Source organism: Protopterus annectens, chromosome 4.part1 (assembly GCF_019279795.1).
Source record: "Protopterus annectens isolate FY-2018-M chromosome 4.part1, PAN1.0, whole genome shotgun sequence".
In the NCBI taxonomy this organism is placed as follows: domain Eukaryota; kingdom Metazoa; phylum Chordata; order Ceratodontiformes; family Protopteridae; genus Protopterus; species Protopterus annectens.
In genome coordinates this window covers 487,203,741-487,220,579 of record NC_056734.1, presented here as the reverse complement: position 1 = coordinate 487,220,579, position 16,839 = coordinate 487,203,741, and the positions used below count along the sequence as shown (strand labels likewise).

The 16,839-nt window shown below is 43.5% G+C and overlaps 1 protein-coding gene across 1 annotated transcript in view; it reads right to left on the bottom strand.

Moving 5' to 3' along the window:
* The window catches only part of ATP13A3 (ATPase 13A3), a 2,707,264-nt gene that overhangs the window by 917,419 nt on the left and 1,773,006 nt on the right, over positions 1–16,839 (bottom strand). The gene's annotated exons all lie outside the window — the stretch shown is intronic.

The window sequence follows — 16,839 nt, the reverse complement described above, 5'->3', positions numbered from 1 at the left end:
TATGGTTATTAAAATATATATATTTTTTTACAAACATCCATCTTACACATAAATCTAACTATATGTTACTTCTATTGAAAACATTCAGAAATTATATATATATATAAATCCACAGGGAGCAAAGCTTGGTTCTTTCTTCCATTCCAGACAGCTTTTACCCAAGGACTTTTTGTCTCATCTGATCATATAAAAATGTCAAGTTTAAGAGAAAAGAATTTAATATATTGGTCACAGTTAACAGCGAAAGATGAGATGAAATCAATTGATTACTGGAAAGTAGAATTTAATAAAGATGTTAACTTATGGTTAGTCTTGATTGCAGACAATTTCTCATATAAGTTAGACACAATGTCTCCAATAATAAAAAAAGACAATGCCTAAACTTTTACATTATCTGATCTTATCCACACAGCATAAACATACTAAGAAAAATAAACTATCACTTAGATATAAAATAATTAGAAATGACATATCAGATACCTAGTGGAACTATTTCTTTAATATTAATAACTATCATCCAGATAATGACAAACATAATATATTAGAATCAGCTAAGAAAACCACTTTATCAATTAAATGCAGATTATACACATGGAAATACATGCACAAATCTTTTTTGACCCCATATATTACGAGTAAATTTAGTAGCAATGATAATACATGTTGGAGATGTCAGAATACAGTAAAGGCAGACTGGTATCATATGTTCTTTGACTGTTTAGTTTTACAGAAATATTGTGAAGACATTAATCTTTTTTACAAGCCTTATTTTCAGATAATTTTACACAAGCCTTACTTTCAGATAATTTTACACTATCTAAAAATATGACCTTATTTAACACACCAGTACATGAATGTATCGGAGAAGTCAAATATCCATTAATTTGGTCTATATTAGCTGTAGCCAGGAAAATTATAACAAGAAATTGGAAATCCAATGCTTCTCCCTCCTTTCAATAATTTAAATCACTTCTTACTGAAGTTTGTAATCTGGAACTTCTGACCATTAAATCAAGAACCATCAGGAATACACCTACATATAATATGTGGAACAATTTATATGACTTACTAGGAAAATTACATATACTCTGTTGATGAACACCAACATTAGTACATTTCTGAATGTCACTTGTAAATAGTTTTATGACTGCTTAATAGTATTTGTTTATTAATTTAAGTTGAAAACTTTGTGAATATATGTAAATATGTGTTTTTATTTGAAACTCAATTGTTTTAACAAAAGAAATGAGACTGTTGTGGCAGCTAAGGATATGTGGGAAGAGACTAAACAGAAGATAATACAAGAATTGAGAAACTGAAGGCTTTGTTATATAGATATGGATAGTAACATACAAGCAATTAAATGTTTTAGTCCCTTTAATCTTATACACAGGTCAGGTACATTCTTATCAACCAGAGGAGAAGCTGTGGATAGCAATTAAAAAAGAGCTAAAGCATTTTATCTGTGAGGGGAAGATGGTAGGGGTCAAGTGGGATACGCTGATTCTTCCAATAAAACAAGGCAGACTAGGATTACCCAATTTGAGGGGGTATTTTAAAGCAACACAGTTAAGGCTACTATATATAGCGCAAGCAGAAAACTATAATTCAAAGTGGAGAGGGATGATGATGATGATGCAGGGGGATGCTCAAGTAACAAGGAGAGAATGGGATTTTGGATACAAATTCTTAAGGAGAACAACAACAATCATATACATTATTATACTTATAAAACAGCAGGGAGTATTTTAAGAACTAAGACAGCACTGGAATGGAGAAAAGGAATTCTGCTGATAAGGATGACTGCAGTTAGGAATACAGACAATAGACAAGAGGGGTCTGGAATTTATAAGAGAAAACTGGCAAAGAAACAAATGTATTTAAGTAAATAACAAGAAAGGGAAAGGTAATAGAATGGGAAGATGTTAAGTATTTATTTGGATTGCAGGTTAAAACCTGCCTCCCTATCAAGGATCGATAAGAGTATAGGCAAAGAGGAAAAAAAAGGGGGGGGGTCTTAAACGAAAGACCAGCACTGGTAGAGTTTTTAACTGAATCTAGACTAGAAGATGCCATTAAAAAGGGAATAATTAGTGCAGCATATAAAATATTACATACCTATAAGAATCAGAGGAGCTTAGAGAGACTGGATAAGCAATTCACAAAGAGACAATGGGGGACATATGTACTTGGATAAGCAATTCACAAAGACAAAATGGGAGGATATATGTACATCTCCCAAATATGCAACAAAGTCTAGAAGATTTAGGATCTTTGCCTAGTTTTACATAGGTATTTTTATACCCCCAGTAAACTCCAAATAAATTTTCCTCAGATGGATAGCAAATACTGGAGGTGTGATAGGGAAGAAAGAGGTGGTTAGGAACATATTTTTGGGAGTTTAATGAGTTGGCAGACTTTAAAGATTCTCTACGGACATCTCTGTCGGGGATGCTGGGTGAGCAGACTGGACTGATTGGGGAGAGGATTTTTTTTAAACTATGACAGATAATCGGAATTGCCTATACATAGTAAAGCCTTGCTGAACCTAATTATGGTGGCTGCCAAAAAAGCAATTACTAGAAAATGGAAATCAAAGTATAAACCAACTTTACTAGAAATAGTGAATATAGTAACAGAGATAAAACAACTAGAATTGGGATCTTTAGAAAAGGGAAAGAGAAAATTGGATAGGAAAAAATGGGAACTGTGGGAACAATACATGTAGAGAAGGAACAAGGTTTAAAAGAGGGCAGGATCTGAATGAGCTAAATAATGCTTAACTGACAATGAGTGGACAGATTATAAGAGGTTTATATCACAAGATCAAAACGTGAAAACATCAAATTCAATAACATTGAACAGGTAACCTCGAAATCTGAAAACTCTGAAAGCTGAGAACAGCGATTTTTTTCCCTGGGAAAAAAAACACTGTTCCAGCACAAAACACGAAACACACAAACACTACAAACTATTTCTAATGTGGGGGGCTTTGCCCCCCCCCACATACACCCCTGCTTAAATATACCAACTCCAAAATCACACCACAGTGGAAGAAACAGCGAAGCCGCGGAAACGACCCACCAAATTCTTTCCCTGGGAAAGAATTTGATGTTCCACGGCTTCGCTGTTGTCAGTCTTCGAGGTTTTGGGTTCGATATTATAACATTCGAAATTGTGAGACTTCAATGTTATTTTAAGGACCCGATTATAAGTGATGTATACTGGTTGCAACTACAGTTGTTTCAATGGTGTCTGTGAAGCATAATATTTGCAACTGAAGTGGTGGTGTTTTTCATTTATATAAACGCAAGTTTGCCTATATCATGTGTGATAATTTAATAAAGAAGTTTTTTGTTAAAAAATATATTTGGTACAGAAGATTTGAATTCAGTAGTAGGAACTCTGACTTCTCTGGTTCGATCCTCGGCTGGGGTGCCTTCTGTGCTGAGTCTGCATGTCCTCCCTGTGGTCACGTGAGTTTCCTCCGGGTGCTCTGGTTTCCTCCCACATCCCAAAGACATACTGTAGATGGATTGGACACTCTAAATTGGCCCTAGGTGTGAGTGTGTGCGTGTGTGTGCCTTCTGTGGAAGGCTGGGCACCGGACTGGCAGCTCGACACCGTAAATCTCCACTGCCAATCATGAACGGACAGGTGATCCGCTGTGGCGACACCTAACCAGGAAAAGCCGAAAGAAGAAGAAGAAGTAGTAGGAACTCTGACAGAATTTACCCATTATTCCCAGAGATACAATAACTGGGCAAGACTATATAGAAATTACATTTAACAGGAACATGTGCATTTAATGAAAGCCTCAACACACATCCAATACATATTTTAGATGATGTACCATTAAAAACAAAGATAAAATGCAAGGTAATGAACTAAATATTAGACAATGGCACTTTCCCACCTACCAGTTCTTTAGAGAGAGAGAGGAATTTATGGAATGGACAGTGGAAATTATTCAACAGTTATTACGGAAGATGGAAATATCTTCAGATGTTCTAGCCAGTGAGTGGGATAACATGAAAACGGAGTTTATAGAAAGGTTAGAAACAAAAAGAAATAGATATGGTAAAGAAGTAAAAAAGAATTACTTTGAGAAGTTAACACAGATAAAGTATTTCAAAATAAGGGGAAATAACACAGAACAAGCAAATGCAATGTGCTAAAATGACAACAGGGGTGTATCTGGATAATATGCATGAGTTTAGAAAGGCTGTAAAGCGAACTTTTTTGATAACTCCTGAGCACAAAAATTTTTAGCACAATGGCTTATGCAACAAAAAGTAGAAAAGGTTGTTGTCAAACTTAGGAAGCCTGTAACAAGAAAAATAACCAGAGATCTAGTAGTGGCATTAAGAGATATTCTGGAAAATTTATAAAAATTTGTATAAAGCAAAGAAATGTGGAAATCAAGAAAGAGTACACATGGAAATATTTATGGAAGACAAATATGCCAAGGTTAAAATGGATGAGGCTCAACAACTAACAATTAAGATAAGAGGAGAAGAGATAAAAATGGTGATGTATAATCAATCTTCACTAAAGTTTCCAGAACAGACAGCTTTCTTGTGGAAGTCAGAAAGATGAGAGAGAAGAAAGTGATAAAGTGTGGAAGATTTTGTTTAACAGTATTTTCAAAGAAGGGAAAACACCAACATCTTGGAAGAAAGCTGTGGTAGCTATATTGCCTAAAGACAGTAAAGAACTATTAGACAAAGCTTCATATAGACCCCTTTCAAACTTAAACAATGACTATAAAGTGCTTATGTCTGCACTACCTAAAGGAATGACAAAGGTGTTGCCAAAAGTGACAGACATAGAGCAATGTGGTTTTGTGTAAGGGAGGCAAACATTTGACAACATTAATAGAACTTATATAAGTAACTCTTTTAGTATACTGGCAGACTAGAAGGGAAACATCGCCTACTCTTGAAATATTTGAATGCATGTATGTATGATGATCCAGAGGAAAGCAGAATGTAAGAAAATACCATTGTTGTTGCTGGATCTTGATGCAGAGAAAGTATTCAACAGAGTAAGATGGGTCTTTATAAGTAGGACAATGGTAGCATTTGCATGGGTCTATGTTTAACCACTGAACAGCACGTTCACAGAACACTAAACATCGAACCTTGCTTTAATCGAAAAGCCAAATCATTGTAAAACTTTACATTGATCAATAACAGTTGGCCAACCTCAAGGAAGCGGAACAGAGGGCTTACTTACCAGTAACTTTTCTATAAGGAAACAATCCCACTAAAACCAGCACCTCCTTTATATATTTGAGAATCTGGCTAAATCACTCATTAAATTTCCACAAGAACACAGAAAAGTTAAGAGCCAATATCAACAGTATGCTCTTCTGTGCCAACATATATCACAGTTCCTATTGCATTCAGCAAGGGCTGTTAACAGGAAAAGTCATCTTCCTAGCTCAACTTGATTATTGTCTCCACTTGTTTGCATCTGTCTCTGCCAAAAATACTGCCATTCCTTACAATCTCTCTAATAAAACCTGTCGATTCATATTTAAACTCACCATGGTATAAACAACATTGTCTGACTCTTTCAAAGGCTAAGTGGCACCCAATAGAAGCAAAGTCAAATCTACTTTTTGGGTTTTTACTCTTCAAAATACTCAAACTTGACACCCCCTCCCCTCTCTCTTTCAAACTCTTTACTGCAACTCAGACTTAAGAAGCCAAGCCAGAGCAGGTCCCTCCCCTGGTCTCAAAACTATGACAGTCACTTCCTCCTGATTTAATGAATCATGCAAACTACTCCTTGTTCAGGAGACAGTTCAAACAATACTTTCTAAAACAGTTTGAACACAACTTATCCATCTAAAGGACAAATCATCTAAAGCAATACATCTAACTGGATAGAACTTTTACTTCCTGCATACATGATCTAGCTGATTAACTCACGCAACATTAATTGCGATTTATTTTACCATACCATTACACATCTAAATCCACTAGGCATAATCTAGTCCCCTCTTTTACCTTACTGGTCTCTATCAGCTTTCCTAACCTAGCTACTACAGCTACATCGCCACCAATCCTTCTCAAACTCTATTCTCCATTTTCTATTCAACTTACGAAACTGGACATATATTTGGTTTATTAGATCTTCAATGTATTTATTGTTTGCTATAAATGTAAACTACTGTTATTTATATAGTGTTGATTGTTTATTACATTATGATGTAACCTGGGCTGAGCTTATATTATTTGATCAGCAATCTACCCCAGTAAACAAACTTAAAAAAGATAGCTAAATAGCTAGACAGACAGATACAAATTTCCCTTTCTGGCCAACCCCTTAGCATTTCTACCAGCCAATCATCATCTTTCTTACTTGCATCCTAGGATCCATTACCTAACCTTGCCCATAATATAACATTCTCTTCTCAATACCATTATTGTTCTCTTTTACCTCCTCTTCCCGTACTTACTACCTCCTCAGTAAAATACTAATTTCTTGTCTTGAATGTAAAGCCTCCCCCTCTACTTCTAGCCTTGTTTTTCCTGCACATAAAGTAACCTAATAAAGAATAGTTGTGTAAAATCTTACTATAACCACAGATGTCCTTCTCTTCTATGTTGCAGTGTTCTTTACATATGGGTAGTATTCCGACCCTTCGACCTGACGTCAGGCCAATGTACAAAAGCCTTTAGCCACTGCTAGTACATGGGATGTTGCACGTCTGCTATGATAACATCAGCTATAAAAGGAGGTCAGCACATACCATTCTCAGAACAAAAATGCCACAAGAGAAACAAGTCCTAAGGAAAACAATAAGTCATCCAGGGAAGTGACAAAATGCAGGGGGAAGGGAGAAGGAGCAGAATACTGCAACATAGAACAAAAGGATATCTACGGTTATGGTAAGATTTTACACTACTATTCTATGTCCTTCTATTCAATGTTGCAGTATTCCTTACATATGGGGAGTGCCATCACTTAACTGGGACCCTGGAAGGTGGAAGGAACAGAGGAAGGCTGAAAGGAAGAACTCTCCACAAACCCATAGAGTATTTCCATAGCAAACCCTGCTCTGGACCTAGAAATAGAGTCCAACTTGTAATGTTTGGTAAAGGTGTGCACAGAAGACCAAGTAGCAGCCTCCAAAATGGAATTAGTGTCCAGACCCTTAAAGAAAGCCCCTGAAGAAGATAGGCTCTGACAGAAGAAGGCAAAGACTTACCATGGAAATCTTAGCAAAACTCATTGTCTTAGAAATCCAAGATGATGGGCTGGGGGGTGGCGTAATGGTTAAGGTGTTTACCTTAGAAATACAAGGTGCAGGGTTTGCTTCTGATATGGGGTAATTGGCTAGGCTTAAAAATTGGCCCATAAGGGCAGTTAGCCTAGTACTAACCTATGAACCTATACAATGAACATATGAACCTAAATAGTTTGCTTAGTAACAGGCAAACCCAGAGCTCTGGAAAGAAAGGACACAAAAAGCTAATCTGATTTCCTGATAGCTTTAGTCTTGTGCAAGTAAAATCTAAGTTGCCTATGTACATCTAGCATATGCAAGAATGTTTCATTAGAGGACTGAGAAGGGAAAAAGGTAGGCAGTTGGACAGACTGATTCAGACACGAGTCATTCACCACCTTAGACATGAAAGAAGGGCTGGTTCACAAGGAAATTATGTCCTTGTGGAAAACCAAGAAAGGTGGAGATGTCATTAAAGCCTGCATCTCACAGACCCTCCTAGCAGAGGTCAAGGCAACCAGGAGCACAATCTTCCAAGTGCAAATCTTCAGAGAAACAGAACTTGTGGGCTCAAAGGGGGGCAGAGTTAGATTTCCTAAGACATAATTAAGGTCTGAAGGAGAAGGAACTGGTTTCCTTGGGGGCTTAATACGTAGGACACCATTAAGGAAAAGTTTAGCCTCCAGTCTGGAAGCTACAGGAGGTGATAGTGGCATACAAGCAGAAAGATTAGAGCAGTGGACTTTCACTGAGGAATATGATAGACCACTTTTAAGTAGTTCACACAGGTAAGACAGTACTGCTGGAATGTCCATAGAAATTGTATCTAGACTTCTTTTAAAGCACCAGACAGAAAATCTTCTCCATTTGGAAATACAAGACTTTCTTATATTGGGTTTCCTGACCTCCCACAAAACACCAAACATGTCCTGAGAGTAAAGGTGCTTGAAAAGGATCAGAAGTTGATCATCCACAAGGTCATCTGTAATACTGACAGATGTGGATGATGCAGGGACCGCTTGTCTTGTGTAAGCAGGTCCAACTGGTGAAGTAGCTTGCGGTGATGGACTTTGGCTAACTGGAGAAGAATAGGAAACCAATGTGGTCTTCACCAAAAGGGAGTCACCAACAGGACTTTGGTTTGTCCTGCTGAATCCTCAGCATGACTTTCTGTATGAGGGGGAAGGGGGGGTGCATAAAGAAACACCCCCTCCATGAGAAAAACAGGGTTTCTACCTTCCAAGCCAGAGGATGTGGAATCCTGGCACAAAAGAGAGGAAGTTGTTTGCTCTGAGGGGAGGCAAATATGCCCAGATGTGGAATAATCCACTGATGAACCAGGCCCAGAAACACATCCCTGTGAAGCATTCATTTGTGGGTGTGTGCCATGGACCTGCTCAATGCATCTGCCACAGAGTTTTGAGCAGAGGGAAGGTAAACAGCATGAAGAGTGACCTTGTACTGAATGGCCATTTCCCATGCCTTGATAGCTAGCCTGTATAGAAGGCAAGATTTAGTGCCCCCCTGCTTGTTTATATTCCAGAGGACAGTAGTGTTGTCTGTAAAGATCTTTAGAGGACCTGGTAGGAAGAGAGGATGGGAAGTTTGCAAAGCTAAAAGCAGAGCCTTCATTTCTCTGATGTTGATGTGCTCCCTCTTCTGAGATGAAGACCAAAGACCCTGAACCTTCCTGGAGGCAAAGGTTGCCCCCAGCCCATGTCTGAAGTGTCTGTGAAAAGCTGTTGAGAAGGCTGGGGCAAATGAAGAGAAAAGCCTGGATTCAGAGGGAGCTGCTGAATCTACCAGATGAGCTCTGTTTTCAGGCAGGGAAGAGGAGGAGTCATACCATCTAGTGGATGAGCATGCCTAGACCAAGTAGTCTTTAGAAACAACTGAAAGTTTCTCATATGGAGTTTTGCAAAGGGTAACATGGGAGTTGTGGAAGCCATGAATCCTTGAAGTCTTAGGAAATCCCTGGCTTAGATGGAGGGGAGAGTCAGAAGGGTCTCTATGAAACAAGTGGGAGATTGAGTCTTGTCTGTTGGTAGGAACACCATCATCAAGTCTGTCCTGAACCAGCACCCCAAGAAAATGTGATCCTGAGATGGTGTCAAACTGGATTTTTTAAAATTTATTGAGAAACCCAGACTTTGAAGGAGATGAGTGTCCTTCCACAGATTTTCAGATAAGAAATCTGTGTTGTTTGCCTGGAAGAGCAAGTCATCCAGGTAAGGATAAACCTGGACTCTCAAGAAGGCAATGGCAGGGGCCAGGCACTTTGTGAATACCCTTGGGGCAGTGGAAGGAACAAAAGGCAAGGCAGAAAATTGTTAGTGCATATAACCCACTGGGAAAAAAGAAGTTATGTACTCACCATAACATTCCATCTGAGTAGATACTTCATTTGTCTGCAACCTGTGGGTGTCGGATCCGATCCGGCAGCTTTCCAAGCTCCAAGATCCGAGCTCCTAGCTCCTCCCCCCTACCCATAATCCCCTGCTACCAACCACATTACCTCAGATCGTTTTTTTTGCCTCACCAACTCGAGACAGAAACCAACTCCGAATGATCAGAAAAATTCCCGAGGTTCGGGGGATGGCAGGGGGGATCGGTTGCAGACAAATGAAGTATCTACTCAGATGGAACGTTATGGTGAGTACATAACTTCTTTATCTGAAGTAGTTACTTCATTTGATCTGCAACCTGTGGGACAGAGTCCCCAGCTAACCTACAAGAACCTGGGTGGTCCTTACGGAAGGATATTCCAAAGCAACGCTGAGCCAAAAGAAGCCCTACTCCTGGAAATCATATCCAGTTTGTAATGAGAAATGAACGTATGAGATGAGGACCAGGTAGCTGCTGAACAAATATCGTCTACTGGAACCCTAGACCAAAAGGTTGTTGAGGTAGCTACAGATCTTGTGGAATGAGCACAGACGCCAACCGGAGCTGGCTTCCCAGATGAAGTGTATCCCAGCATAATGCAGTGACAGATCCAATTTGCTACAGTCACTTTAGCAATTGCCTTGCCCATGGCTGACTTTGCATAAGAAACAAACAACTGGTCCGACTTGCAAAACTCTCTAGTCCTGTGCAAGTAAAAACGCAGTTGTCTGTGTACATCCAATTTGTGCAATGTGTATTCGCCTTTGTTGTGAAAATTTGGGAAAAATACAGGAAGATTTATTGATTGATTAATATTTGATTCTGTAGCCACCTTAGGCAAGAAAGACGGATTAGTCCTGAGGGACACTCTATCTTTGTGAAAGATAAGGTATGGAGGTTTGATACACAGAGCTTGTAATTCTGAAACCCTCTTGGCTGAAGTAATAGCCACCAAGAAAGCTGTTTTCCAAGCTAAGAACTTCAACGGAACCGAGGCCGCAGGCTCAAAAGGTGGTCTCGTTAAGGCTTGTAAGACCAGAGTGAGATCCCACGGGGGAACCACAGTCTTGACAGGTGGTTTCAAAAGAAAAACGCCTCTTAAGAAGGTTTTGCACAACTTTGTAGATGCTAAGGAGCCTATGCCGTCCCCCACGTGAAAATGGGAGATGGCCGCCAACTGCACCTTGACTGTGGAGGCACTTGCTCCCTGTCTAAAAAGCAGGGAAAGGAAGTCCAGAATAGTCGGAATAGGGACAGTAAATGGGTCCAATTCTTTGTCTTTGGCCCAGATGGAAAAACTTTTCCATTTACTGTTGTAAAGTTTTCTGGTAGATGGTTTATGAGCCGCCACCAGAATGGCCTTAATGGGGGATGAGATACCGGGAGTCCTAGCCATTAATGGAACTGGATCAACCAAGCAGCAAGTTTGAGATTGACCAGGTTTGGGGTATGGCATCTCGCTGGGTGCGAGATTAGGTCTGGACTGGGATCCAGAATCCATGTAGGAGCCACACTGTGAGACCGCAGAAAGGGGAACCAGATCTGTTGAGGCCAGAATGGGGCTATGAGGATAACTCTGCTCCCCAACCGACAGGCTTTCTGGATGAATTTCATCATAAGTGGGAGGGGGGGATAAGCATAAAGGAGTCCGGGAGGCCAAGCATGGACTAGAGCGTCTCTGGGGGTCTCCCCTCTGGGGGGAACTATCGTGAAGTACTCGCTGCATTTTGTGTTTAAAGGAGAAGCGAAAAGGTCGCAGCGAGGCTGACCCCATTTGTTGAAGATCTGCTTCGCAACAGACGGATTCAGAGACCACTCGTATGGAGTGAGGAACACTCAACTTAGCTTTTCCGCTAATATGTTGGACCGTCCCGGAATGTGCATTGCTATCAGAAAGCGGTTGGTGGAAACCGCCCATTCCCACACTCTCATGGCTTCTCGACACAGGGGATAAGATCTGGTCCCTCCTTGTTTGTTTATATACCAGACTACTGACATGTTGTCCGTCTGGATTGCAATAGTCCCTAGGGGAAGAAGGTCGTGGAGAGCTTGCAACGCCAAAAGCACCACCCTCATCTCTAGGACATTGATATGCAATGCGGTCTCTAGGGAAGTCCACGTGCCTTGAACGGATCTGCCTGAACAATGCCCCCCCCACCCGAGGCAAGAAGCGTCCGTGGTCAACGTGGCTTCGACCGGGGGAATCACAAAGGGCCTCCCTTCTCTGAGTTCCTGTGCCTGTAACCACCACAGAAGGGAGTCCCTGCACACCCTGCTCAGGGGTATTGGCATGCATAACGGGTGGATCGACAGGGACCATTGGACTTGAAGGGTCCATTGTAATATGCGCATTCACAGACAGGCATGAAGAGTGAGACAGATCGCTGCTGACATAGACCCCAGTGCCCTCAGGACTAACTCTGCCGGAGGAGCAGGGCTCCGAAGAAGGGCTAACACCTGAAATGACAAGCTGTTCAGCCTAACTGACGTTAGAACAACTCTGGAGATTCGTGTATCTAACCTGGCCCCTATGAATTCTAGGGCTTGAGTTGGGCACAGGCAGGATTTCTGCTTGTTCACTGAGATGCCCAGGTTGTGGGCCAGAGACAGAGCATAATCTCTCGCCACACAGAGCCGATGCCTGTTGGTCGCGGTGAGGAGCCAGTTGTCTAGGTAAGGGAAGACCTGAATGCCCTGGAGTCTCAGGTGGGCTGCAACCACTGCCATGACCTTGGTGAACACTCTGGGGGCTGAGGTGAGGCCGAATGGAAGAACCCTGAATTGATAATGACTGGCTCCAAGCCGGAAGCGGAGGAACCTCCTGGATCGTCTGTCCATTAATATGTGGTAATACGCATCCTTGAGGTCTAATGAGCACATCCAGTCATTCTCCCGCAGAAGGGGGAGAATTGATTGGAGAGTGACCATCCGGAACTTTTCCTTGGGTATGAACAGGTTCAGGGCGGAAAGGTCTAAGATGGGTCTGACGTCCCCCGTTTTCTTTGGCACCAAAAAGAACCTGGAGTAATAACCCAATCCGGACTGATCTGGGGGGACGGGCTGGATGGCTCGTTTTCTTAGCAGCTTTGAAATCTCCAAAGCCACTGCCTCCCTCTGATCAGGTGGGACATCGGGGAGACGTCTGGGTTTGGGGGGAAGGTTTATGAATGGAATGGAGTAACCTCTGGATATGATCCGGAGCACCCATCGATCTGTTGTAAGGGACTCCCAGTTTGACAGGTACTCCGACAACCCCCCCCAACTGCCTCCAGAGAGGGACAGTCGGGCAAGCCCTCAGGGCTGTTGCACGGGTCTGTCCGAGAAAGGTTCTCTAGACCTGAAATTACGCGGCCCCCCTCTGCCTCTGGGCTGGGGTCCACCTTGTCCTCCTCTGCCTCTAGAGGATGAGTGGTCCACAGCAGGATGGGATTGCTGAGACTTGCGGAACCACAGCTTCTTTTGTCCCCTCTGATTCCTGGAGAAGGATCTTTGGGGATTAGAGAAGCGGACTCCGACGGCAAACAGCGTCTTCCCGTCCTTTTCGCTTTGGACCAGCGTGTCGCGAACAGTTTTGCCAAGCAAGGCAGAACCGTCAAAAGGGGCGTTCGCAAAGGACGCCTTGAAGGGATCCGTGAAGTCGCACAAACGGAGCCAGGAGAGACGTCGCAAGACGACCCCGGCTCCGCTAGCTCTAGTGGCTCCCTCCGTTGCATGGGAGAGAAGCTGCATAGATGTACTGGAGATGGATTTTAGAGTGGCCATTCGAGTCTCAAAAACCTTTTTGTCTGGGACTGACATGGACTCCGGGGGGGCTGCAGCGTATTCTTTAATCAAGTCTCGCTGAAGCCTAACGGTATGTGTCATATAGTTCAGCGCCCTTATGGAAAAGGTCGCTGAAGCAAACATCCGCTTCCCAATCTGGTCAAGCGCTCGAGATTCCTTATCTGGTGGGTGAACCGAAGAACTCTCCTGCGCAAGTTCTTTCTTGGTGGCCACTGCCACCAACATAGCATCAACGGGGGTTCCTTTGGCCCAAGACGGTATATCTGTGGGTGGGCTGAGGACTTTATCGGGGCGCCTAGGGATTGGCTCCACGGTGTCGGGCTCCTTCCAAGACCTGGTGGTAATTAAGTCTACCAGGGGGTCGGCCGGAGGGGACACCCAGGAGGTAGATGGGCCTTGCCTCAAAGGCCTCCAGGAACACGGACTCATCAAGGGAGGGCTTTTGGGCTGACCACCCTCCTCTGATACGCAACATTTCCATGATGTCTCCAAAGGAGACATCTTCAGGGGGTGACCTTGGGGAACCCTCCATATCATCTAAGTCTGTGTCTGTGGTAACGGACTCGGGGGAGTCCAGGTGCCTCCTTTTGCACCGATGTTTCTGAGGGACCTCCTCGGCGGGACTGTCTGAAGAGGGCTCGTCCACGGGTTGTTGTTCCTCCACGGGAACTAGCTGGAGGGCTTGAGCAGGCTGTCCCGATGGATGGATGATGGAAGACAGACCCTCATACAGTGGGGGTACAGGTGGATCCGAAGCCCGGGTCGGGGATCTGGAGGACCTCGACAGTACCCTCTCCACTACCTCAAAAGCCAAAGGAGAGCCACTCTCGCCAGCCTCTGAGAGCAATCTCCTCAGATCTGTGGAAGGGATCGGGGTCGGAGCCGATGCAGTCGGCACCGAGGCAGAGGTGTGCTCCGACGCCAACAGCGCCGAAGACACAGCAACTCCCTCAGATCCGACGCTCAGCCCACAAGCTCGAAGGTATAGTCGGCGTTGAAGAGACCACAGCTATCAGCGCCGGCAATTCCCCGGGTCCGAAAGGGCCTGGATCCGATGACTCCGAGACCCGAAAACAAGTCGGAGAAGGAGTGATCGGGGCAAATATGGGCCCGGGGGGGGGGGGGACAAGAGCATCCCCATCTGCATTTGGGTATGTAAGAACCGACGCATCATCTGATCCATATCCGCTTCAGAAATACTTTGGGTCGACCTGGATGAAGTAGTAGAGGTGGGCCGGGTGGGTCACCTCGAAAATCTCGAGGGAGACCTATCCTCCTCCTCCGGCTCTGGCGAAAAACAGGGCGAACGGCGCCGAGAGGAGGGGGATCCGGAGACCCTCAAGGGAGACAAGCAGTTTCGCTGGTGAAGCCGAAGGATGAGATTCGGCCCGCCTTTTGTGGGACTTATGTCCTTCCTTATCCTTGTGCCTCTTCTCTCTAAGGGAAGAGGCACTAGTTTCCCCAGAGCTCAAACCCGATGAGGGAGGTTGAGTCCCGGGTAGAGCGAAGGGGATAGACGGTGTCGAAGCTGCCGAAGCAGCTGGAGCCTGAACGGGAGAGGAAGAAGAAGCTGACTCTTGGGGAGCTTTCCCGCCAGGATCAGCTTGTTCTTCCTATCCCGAAGTGCCCGGGGGTTAAAGGCCGCGCAGATCTGGCAGGCATCTGACAAAAGGGCTTCCCCCAGGCACAAAACGCACTGAGTGTGACCATCAGCTGGAGAAAGCTTGTGGCCACACTCAGTACATTTAGAAAAATCGGCCTTAGGCCCTTCAGACATCATTCACACACACACCCAAACACTAGGAGGGGGAGGGGAGTGAAGATAAGCTATTAATTAAATTAACAGTAAAGGGATCAAAAACTAGCACAAGAAGCAGAAAAAGGGACTAACACACACACAACAACAACTTTGTTTGAAAAAAGTTGGTTTAAAACCAGCAATGATCTCACCCAGCCAGGAGCTCTTCACAGGAAAGCTTCTTCAGCCGCGGCAAAAAACTATCTGAGGTAATGTGGTTGGTTGTAGGGGATTATGGGTAGGGGGAGGAGCTAGGAGCTCAGATCTTGGAGCTTGGAAAGCTGCCGGATCGGATCAGACACCCAGAGGTTGCAGATCAAATGAAGTAACTACTTCAGATCAAACATTTCCTGTATAGAGGATAGCTGGGGATATGCAGATAAGCATCTTTAAGATCCAAGAAAGCCATGAAAGACTGTGGTGAAATGAGGGGAAAGAGTGTCTGCAGGGACAGCATCCTGAAAGAAGGTACTTGCAGGAAAGTGTTCAAGTGGGAGAGATCTAGAATTGGTCTACAAATTCTATCCTTTCTTGGGACGAGGAACATTCTTGAGTATAAACTCTTGCCTCTCTGATCCAAAGGTACAATTTCAAAGGTACCTTAAGACATCAGTTGTGAAAGGAGTTCTGGAAACAGGTGCAACTGATTGGAGGGGGGCTGTGGAATTCCCATGAAAGGAGGGAGATTCTTCCAAGTCATAAAATAGCCTTTTCGAATAATAGATAGTACCTAGGTGTCCTGAGTGATCCTTGTCCAGGCTGGAAAAGAAAGAGAAAGATGAAGATAAAGAGGTGTACAACTTGGAAGGGAAAGCTGGTAGTCATAGAGAACTGGGTCTGGACTGAAAAGACTGCTAAGAAGAAAGCACTGAAGAATATGTTTTCGACTGAGGGTCTTCTGGAAGACTTCTTGGACTTAGGAACAGTAGAGGAAACAGAGGAGGAATGAACAGGTCTCCTAACAAGAAAGGTCTTGACAGGGAAGTTGCTATGAAATTTAGGGGCTGGAGAAACAAATGTGTGTTTGAAGTCTTGTAGCTCCTTCCCTTTTTCTTGGAGAGGCTTAAATAAGCCTGCAGCTGCAGAGCCAGAAAGGGCAGACTTGTCCAAAGGAGCATATAATAATTTTGCCCAAATATCATCTGATAATGATTGCAGTCTCAGCCATGAATGCCTCCTAAGTATAGAGGCAGAAGCAGCAGCCTCAACACAATCATAGCTGCACTTAATCGAATGTCTAGCTACTTGAGAGGATGCAGTCAACAGCAACATGACCTGTGTTTTAATCTCAGAGTCTGGCAAAGACAACAAGGCCAGTGAAGCTTGAGAAAGCAAAGCTAAGGAGTACCTAGACATGCGAGTCTCACAGTTAACAGCTCTAATAGCTGAAGTGAAAGAGGTATATAAATTTTTACCCAGTCTCTCAAGAATCCTGATCACTTTATCAGATGGAAGACGCTTGGCACAAGGAGATAACCAGGAAGACTTATCTGAAACTATGGAGAACACAGCTGGATCTGCAGAGGGACACTTATAGAGAAACTAGCAGTCATCTGGTACCTTATAAAATTTGTCAGGCCTCTTGGGAGTGAAGGCCTGAGAGTCTGGAGCTTTAGAAGAGGAAGCAAATGCA